Genomic DNA, 8,874 nt, shown 5'->3' with positions numbered 1-8,874 from the left:
TTTCCCAATTTTCCTGAAACCTTTACGCCCAATGACTCTGTCAGGCTTTTGTACTGTCGTTATTCCTGTTTCATTGACGTTCCAAATATCAGCAGGACCTACTTTAAACCTTTTTATGACGGTTATGAGGTTATCGAAAAATGCCGTTACATTAGTTTTATTGAAACTTGTGGTGCGAGCTAAGCTTGTAGGTTGGGGAGACCTAATTGAGAGTTTATTATGTCGTTTAAAAAAACCATAAACCAATCTGGTCCTGCCATCTCATTGTCGTTCCAATGTTGAGGTATTTTTCTGTCACAAGCGACCGCATAAGTGTACGCGAACCTTTGTAGGGGGATAGTCCAAAATATGTATCCGAAGCTTTCAGGAGATATTTGACAAGCAAACTTTCTTGGTCAGGAGGAACACCTGCACAGATAATCCCGAAAAGAATTACTTAATATATTTCATAATTGTATGAAAATGTTATCAAGATTAATTCAACAAATTATTTCTTGAAGGTATCCTGCTCCTACCACCCTCCTACAGTCATTATAATTACCCCAACATACTATTAATTTCCGCACACCACCATACCTAATTGAAAAAAATGGGGTTTCCTTACCTGGTGACGTTTGGAGTATCGAAACAGTTTTTGAGATGCTGCTGAGTCGGAAGGAGTGCTACTTCTTGGCCTGGTTCCTCCCGCATCGCCGGTGCATCTTCTAATGGCAGTGCGTCATCTTGGATCGCTGTCAACTCGGGATTTAAAGCGACCACATCGTCCAGTGCATCATCAACAGCCTGTAAAACCAGAATTTTTTTGTAATGCAAACCAAACACAGAAAGTAGTACGTAAAAATAAGTTATGTCACCTAAGTGTCAATAAATTGGGTCGCACTTATATTTATTACAAATTTAACGTAATAACAATTTTAACAAATGCAATTAATTTACAGTTTATCATATAATAAAAACTCTTGGAGTTTTAACTTATATTTTTAATAAATAGGATAGTTTATATTTTGATAAACTCTTAACTTACATTTTTGTGCTCGTTGTTACTTTTCAAATGCTGTTCGCTTAGGCTTGCCCATTTCCTACAATAGTTACCCAACGTTTTATCATTCAAGCCAAAGGCTTTTGCAGCTTTACTTATTGAGCTCTCTCCTTGCTTCATTTGAAGAAGGGCATTTTTTAATACTTTGAGATCAAGTTTGCATCTGTCGGTTTTATATTTGTAGTTTCTCACCGACTGAAAAATACAAAGAACTCATGAGAAATTCAGTTTACAAATCAGTTACACAGTACTAGAGTTTAAAAATGTGTGTGAAAAATATGAGAAACAATTTGACTGAATAATATTATACTCATAATGGTCACACGATATGCAGGGGGCAGGTTTACGCACTGCGTAAACGTGCCCCATCGTCATTTTTGATTTATGCTTGAAACTACAGCAGTAAACTTTACGCTTTTAGATCATATAACCTTCTATAAATGAGTATATATTTGTCTATTCTTGATTCTAAAAGTTAAGCTAACTAGAAGCTTCGATACTAGCATAACAAAATTTACTCGCTTTGCACAAAACAACAAACATGCTTCTCACAGCGATACGGTTATTCAACTGGCAGTGTGGAGTTTGGGAGAGCCTCCGCTAGGCTGCAGCACTAGGCTGCCTGACTGGCGGCGCTCTAGTTTCACTAGTTCCTGAAAAAAGTGCCCTGCATAAATGTACCCCGTACGTAAACCTATTCCGTTAGGTTTTCCGAGAAAAACGACACGTAAGAATCTTTTAAAAAATATATCTAGAAAACAACAATAATAAATTATTAAAAATCAGCCGAGTAGAAATAAGCATTTTTTTAAATATTATTATTTTTTATAAAAATCTTAATCTTTTACGGAATAAGATTATGTGTCGTGTTTGTATATTGTATTGTGTAATAATCGATTAATCCAAATCCAAACATTATACTTTCAGTTATCTTATAACCGATATCGCGAGTGAAGGATTCAAAGTCCTTCCGCGGGAGCAAAAATTGAAAAGATACCCTAAATAACGGCAGTACTTAATATTTGCTGTATATAATATTTATTTTCATCAACCTAACTTCTTATCGTACAAACGCTTTAAGGTATTATACGAGTATAGCGGTTAAATTGCTAAAAATATTTTTATTGTTCAAATTCAACTGTAAGACATGCTAGTTCACAAATTTTAATTTTTGAAATATGTAGAGTGATATTTTATACAGTAATTAAATTTTTATCGGACTGAAATATTTACCTGATCCGAATCACTTACCTTAAATTCTATTTTTAGAAGGGTGTAAATTAGATTTTGGGTAAACATGTAAACCTACACAGTATAAAATTCAATAGATTCTGGATTTTATTCTTAATAATATAAATGGATGTAACTTTAATCGATATTTTAATTGCGATTATGAACTTAGAAGATCGTTTGATCGTAATTAAAATAATATATATGAAAAATTGTTACGGGAAGGTGAGTCCAAATGAAACTTCTTACAGATAAGCTCAGTGATAGATAATTTAATTCATTTTATAGCGTCGTAAAAAACTAATAATATGTTTTATTTAACTTAAACAAGTAACAAAAGTAGATAGAATAACGCCAGAATTAATTAAAGAAAACGATGAAATTTCGTTTTACTTTATAATTTATGTTATATACTTAAATATGCAATTAAATAAAGTAATTGATTTTCAATAAATTGATACTGTAGTGTGTTTGTATGATTAATAAAATTTCATTACGAATGGTGAGATTCAAGAGTAACGTATACTTTTTTTCTTAATGAATTATCTTAAATTACATCTTAGGCACCGTTTATTTTATAGTAGGTTTTTCATGTTGGTCCGTGAAAAGAATTTTTTCAAAATATTTTATCACTAAATAAATTTATATGAAACATTTATAGTGTACTGCTACACAAAATTACTTAAATAAAAAATTATTACCGTGCTCGTTTAATTTTTACTCGACAGTGGAAGCAGAATAATTTTTACTTCTTTGTACGAAGTAAAGGAAGTATTGTGATCGCGAAAAATTTCGGTTTCCAGATTTCAACGGAAATATCCATTTTGACCATTCCTGAATCTATTTTGACTAGTTTCGGCGTGACGTTTGTACGTACGTATCTCGCATAACTCAAAAACGGTTAGTCATAGGATGTTGAAATTTTGGATTTAGGACTTTTGTAACATCTAGTTGTGCACCTCCCATTTTGAATGCAATCGACTGAACCAAAAGTGTCCAAAATCTCCAAAAAATTGGATTTTGGACTTTTTCTTAATAGCAGTAGTAAGCCCTCATCGAGTGCTTTTCAACTATATATCGTAAGTAGTTCTTATTTTCATTTGTTCCAGAGTTATAGCCAAATAAAGTTTTACAATTTTTTTAAAATTTTTTAACTTTTTTTTGTTTAAATATATTGCTTTATTAATAATTATTAACCCGATTGTTAAAAAAAAATTACAATAAATCAAAACTCAATAATAACAATACAGAAAAACGTATGAAAAAAAATCAGTAGTGAAATAAAATTTTATGTACTTTTAAAAATGTGTATATGTAATTCAATAGGCATTATTACATTTGTGTATATTTAATAGATTTGGTGAAACATCTGATTATTATATATTATATTTATTATTTAGACTCGTATTATTTTTGCATTTTCTAGTTTAATTTGTGTTTAATTTTATTTAATTATTCTGGAATTTCTATTTAATTTTATCTAAATTAAAGTTAACTAAAGAGTGACTGAAAAATAGACCCTCACAAGAACAACAGGATACACTGAGGCATACATGCCCGATAAATTGCAAAAAAATCTTGTTTTTTAGTTCATTATTCCTCTGATATTGTCGGACAATATTCTCCCTAAGTCGGAGTTGATCATAATTTCATTTATTTGTTTTTTTGTCGCCAATCATTTAATCGTTCTTTGGTTTGATATAATTCTTCTGATCTTAAGTCCTGTACACATTCTCTAGTTTTAAAATTTTTTCTCTCTTATATTCATCATCCTCTCTTAATCTTTTTATTCTTTCTTTGCTTTTAACATTTTGTTCCTCTTTACATTTATCACCGTTTTTTAATCTTTTTATTCTTTCTTTGGTTTTTACATTATCTTCCTCTTTATATTTATCATATTTTCTTACTTTTTTATTCTTTCCTTGTCCTTAACATTTTCTTCCTCTTCATATTCATCTTCTTGTCGTTTTTTTGAGATATATGAGAGGTAGTATCATTTATTTATAAATGGGAGTCTCGAATCGTGGCACGTATAGTGACGGGAGGTAGCCCTCTTGCCTAGGCCACCCTGGCTCGTCTGCATTCAAGAGCAGCGAGTCGGGGTGTGTCCGATGATGGCATGGGGGACCCTCAAGGGTGGACTGAGGGCGCGAGGCTACGGGTAAGCGCAATGGATGCCAGTAGCCTGTTTGTAAGGAGTCAACTGCCACGGCATCCTGGCGCGACTAATATACTGCTTCACGGCGGTTCTTGTCGCCCCGAGGGTGCTAAAATTAACGACTAAACGAGACGGGTATAAGAAAATAAATGGAAAGGTACGGTATTGCTTTTATAGTTTTATTTTTATCTTCTTTGAGAATTTTATCTCAAATTTTAATTTTGGGGCCCTTTACACCCCATAAGTGTTGTTTTGTTTTTGTTTTTGTGGTGTTTTAATGTTTCTGTGTAGTTTGTGTTTTTAAATAAAATGTAAGGGCCCTTTATACCCTTACATATGACGATCCTCACGGTGATACTAATTTCCTTTAAGAATGTGACGAGGGCTAATGGCCTTAGTAGTCCGATGCCCGTAAAAATACACAAAAAAAAAAATATATATAAAATAAAATAATGTCCTGAGGTAGATAATCCCCACGTCCGGAACACATCTACGTTCCACGTCCAGACTTTCATAACCTATTCTACTCGTAAAAATAATGGAAAATGTTCTCATAAACATATGTCCTAAAATGCTTCGTTTGCGACTTACTTCTAGTGAAAGATTTCGTTCGGATTTCAACTACCTCGGTGAAATGAGGATGTACTGAAATTTTTAGGACGTTAATCAAGGGCTAAAATTAGTGGATTTCTTATGGTTTTTGACCTGGAAAATTGAATAAAATAGGTCCCAGGACCGTATCTGCAGTAGGTTTTGAATAATCTGTGGTGAAAACCAATAAATTGGAGTAAAAAACCCTGTTTTTTTATGTTTGACGTACAATAACTTTATTAAATGGGAAATAAACATATAAAGCCTTTAAACAAACCTTATAGAGAATTTAATTCTTAACAAAATGGTGTAAGATATTGAATAAAACAAAGAGAAGTTAGAAAAATTCGAATTTAGAAACAGTAGGCTAGACCAAAGTGTCTCAGGTGTCCCAGGAGGTGCTGGCTAAACCTAAGGGACTAATTCAAGACATCAAAGTAAACAGAAACGATTCATGTGGACAAAACACATATCCTGCTTCATTTCCCTCTATCCGCCGTTTTCTATTTTTTCAATAAAAGTTTATATCTTGAGAACGAATTGAGATATTTTAATGAATTTTTTTGTACCCGACAGTATCTTCTAAAAAATAAATGAGATTGAATATTTTATTGCAAATAAAATGACAGCTCATTTGTTAAAATCTGTTAATAAACAGCCGAGATTATATATATGCAGGTGGTTCCAAATTAGACGCCAATCTCTCGGGAGATGATTCTATAGCCAAAAATAAGAAAAACGTTCATATAAACGTAGGTCAGAAAACGGTTCCTTAGCGACATAATGTTTATCCTGATCTATGTTATGGGTAAAATAGATACGTACTGAAATTCTTAGATCTTAAATAAAGGGGTAATTTTAATGGTTTCACGTGGTTTTTGTCCTGAAAAATTGAATAAAGTAGATCCAAGAACTGTATCTAATAATTTTCTCAAAACTTAATGTAAAACACAAAGCGTTGGTGTCGCAAAACACATTTTGTTAGGTTTGATACGTACAATAATTTCGTAAATTGCCAGTAAAGAAATATAATTCAGCAATAAAATTCGAAGACAATTTAATTTTGAGATAATCTAACTACTGTCAACTAAACACTAAGAAGAGTAAGAAATTTGAGTTTTATTAAAAACAAAATACGTCGAAACACGACAGAAAATTAAGATATTGTATTATAATTTTAAACCAAAGTAACTAGGTATAAAAATGTTGTCTTGCTGTTATGAATGACTGTTTACATACCGATTTTAGTAAAATATAAATGATTTTTAAAAGCGAATACAAGTCGATTTTAAAATCCTTTCACTACTATATCAATCTCGTGTTTTCTATTCAGATCTCTTAAAGAAAAGATTCTCTCTGTAAAGTTAGTCAAAGACAAGAAATCAGTCAACAGTTTATTTTTCATTTTTCTTCTAGGGTTTTCTGAACTTTCGAATCTTTCTTTCAATTTCTGTATTTCAATCTACTTTATGGTTAAAAAGCGATGGGAACAGGTACATCCTTGACTCAATCCTTTTTGAATCGGAACTATCCTTTCGTCATCGTCAACTCTTATAACTGTTATCTGTACTACTCTACTTATATTTTAAGTCCAAATTTTCTTAAAATTTTGGACCTTTAATATGGCCTATATCATAAAATTGATATTCTTTGATTTCTTTCCTCTTAAAAAAGGATGGTGCGTGGGTTTGTTGTTTATGTGCTCACATTTTTATTTTAGCTGCTATTGGCGCAGAGCAGACCAATGATGGTGCGCCGGGCGGCTGCGCGCAGCGTAATAACGATACATTCGTTCGAGCGATTTATACTTATCGATACGAACGATGTATCTTCTTTTTTTCTTTTCCGGTTTAGCCTCCGGAACCATCGTAAAGCATTACTTCGCGCAGCGGGGATATCGTAACCGATGAAGTTCATCTGAGGTGCGATTATTGCTAATTGAAAACTTTTAAAACGTTGTATCTAAAATTACGCTTTTGTTTCGGGGATAAAAAAGGAAAAAAATGGGATTAAAGCTGCGTTAAAAGATCATAACTTAAGAAATATCCAAAAATGTTCAGGATTTTGAAGCTTTCGTCGTAAAAGTTTTTGTTGTTGTTACTAAGCTAAATTCATGAATGTTATTTAGTTACGATTGGCAAAAACATTTAACAAAATCATGTGTAATGAAAAATAAGCCGTGTAATATTTTTGCGGCGCGCCGTAAGCCCGTCATTTTTCTAGTAGATAATAATTCGGCTATCTCTAAATCTGTAATTGATCTACTCCCGGATGATACAACATCCATAAATTATTATTACTCTCCAGAGACTGGAAAACGGAAATGCTTCTATACTTTCTGGGAACGTGTATTTCCAAGTCAGTTTCTTTGCGAGTGCACAGTAATAAGTCTTATGACTAAAGCGCCTTTGAAGCTCGACCTCGTTCTCTTTCCTTTTCATATAATGAAATAAATAGTTCAATAACTTATAAGAATAGTATATAATTGCAAGACAACTTCCACATGTCACTATTATCATAAAGGTATGCATTTATATATTAGTTCGTAAACAAATATATAAATATTGTTATTTTTTTTTGTCTCGAACTGATTTGCTGAGTACTCGTATTTTGTCATTGAATTAAAGTGAGTTCGACATCAAATTATATTCGGATGAATAATTGTAATTTCATTGAATTTGTAGTATATATGTATATACGGAAGATTTTTGTGAAGAAAGGAAATATTACCTTCAAATAGGCAAGGCAATAACGGTCGTGACACGATATTCTATGGCATTGACAACAGCTCTGTAAAGCTTGTTATACGTTTCAAGTTGTATTCCATATTAGTAAAGTAAAAAATAGTTTTGTTTTTAGTCACGATAGTGAAAATTTCAGCGATTTAATATTGATATAGTTGAATTAATTCTTTGTTTTATATTAAAAATAATAACGATGTATTATCTTTTAAGTCAATTTTTTTTTTACTAGGACTATTAAATATTATGAATATTGATTTTTTTGTTTAAAGAAAACAAAAATAACATTACTTACCATGTAGATGTAAAGTTTGCCGTTGTTTAGTAGAGATTTTTTTTTGTTTAACGTAGATTTATATGTTGCAGAGAAAACCGTTCACCTTTATTTATTAAAATTTGTGATTGTTTATTTAGGCTATTCTGTATGGAACGAATCTTTTTCTAATACACCGTAGATTTTGCGTCGTCATTGTAGAGGGAAAAACTACGGGCGGGTCACTTCGTACCGCTCTTTCGAACAATGGTTTTAACAGCAGACGCAGCGGTAGTAGCGACCTTTTAAAACTCCGCTATGCTGTGAGTGTATTGTGATGCAGTTGCAAAAAAAAAAAAATAAAAAACAACGCGTTGACCATCACAATGCATCGGGTTTCAACCTTGTAGATTTTTTCCATTTGTTTTCAGTTTGCTGTTAAATGTTTTATCGTGATTATTTATTTAAATCAAAGAATACACGGGAAATTATGTTCAGATGAATGTAATAATAATTTAATTTTCAGTTAAATATTTAATTATATTTAAAGTAAAAAAAAGTAGTGATTAATTTACAAACGCACGCATGACTTAAAATTACGAATATATAATTTCTGTTTATTTTATATTAGCTTGAGATGTAAAGAAAAATGTATTTATTAAATAAATGAATATAATCAACGTGTGATCGCCTTTATCGCAAACTTCTAATGCATTTGAATTTTCAGTGCGCACTTAAAATAAAAACCAAATTTTATATAAGATTTGAAGCTAAAGACGTACTGAATGTACAAATTACAATTTGTTAGTTGTTCTATGTTTATAATATTGTTTTAGAACAATATTTCCCCTTCCTCGTATAA

At 31.7% G+C, this 8,874-nt stretch overlaps 1 pseudogene; it reads left to right on the top strand.

Annotated features, from left to right (window-relative positions):
• Positions 1-6,895: 6,895 nt before the first annotated feature.
• On the top strand, positions 6,896-6,974 carry LOC142327150 (U4 spliceosomal RNA; annotated as a pseudogene).
• The last annotated feature ends 1,900 nt before the right edge of the window (positions 6,975-8,874 follow it).

The sequence above is a fragment of the Lycorma delicatula genome, chromosome 6 (assembly GCF_047948215.1).
Source record: "Lycorma delicatula isolate Av1 chromosome 6, ASM4794821v1, whole genome shotgun sequence".
In the NCBI taxonomy this organism is placed as follows: domain Eukaryota; kingdom Metazoa; phylum Arthropoda; class Insecta; order Hemiptera; family Fulgoridae; genus Lycorma; species Lycorma delicatula.
This window is presented reverse-complemented; position numbering and strand designations above follow the sequence as displayed.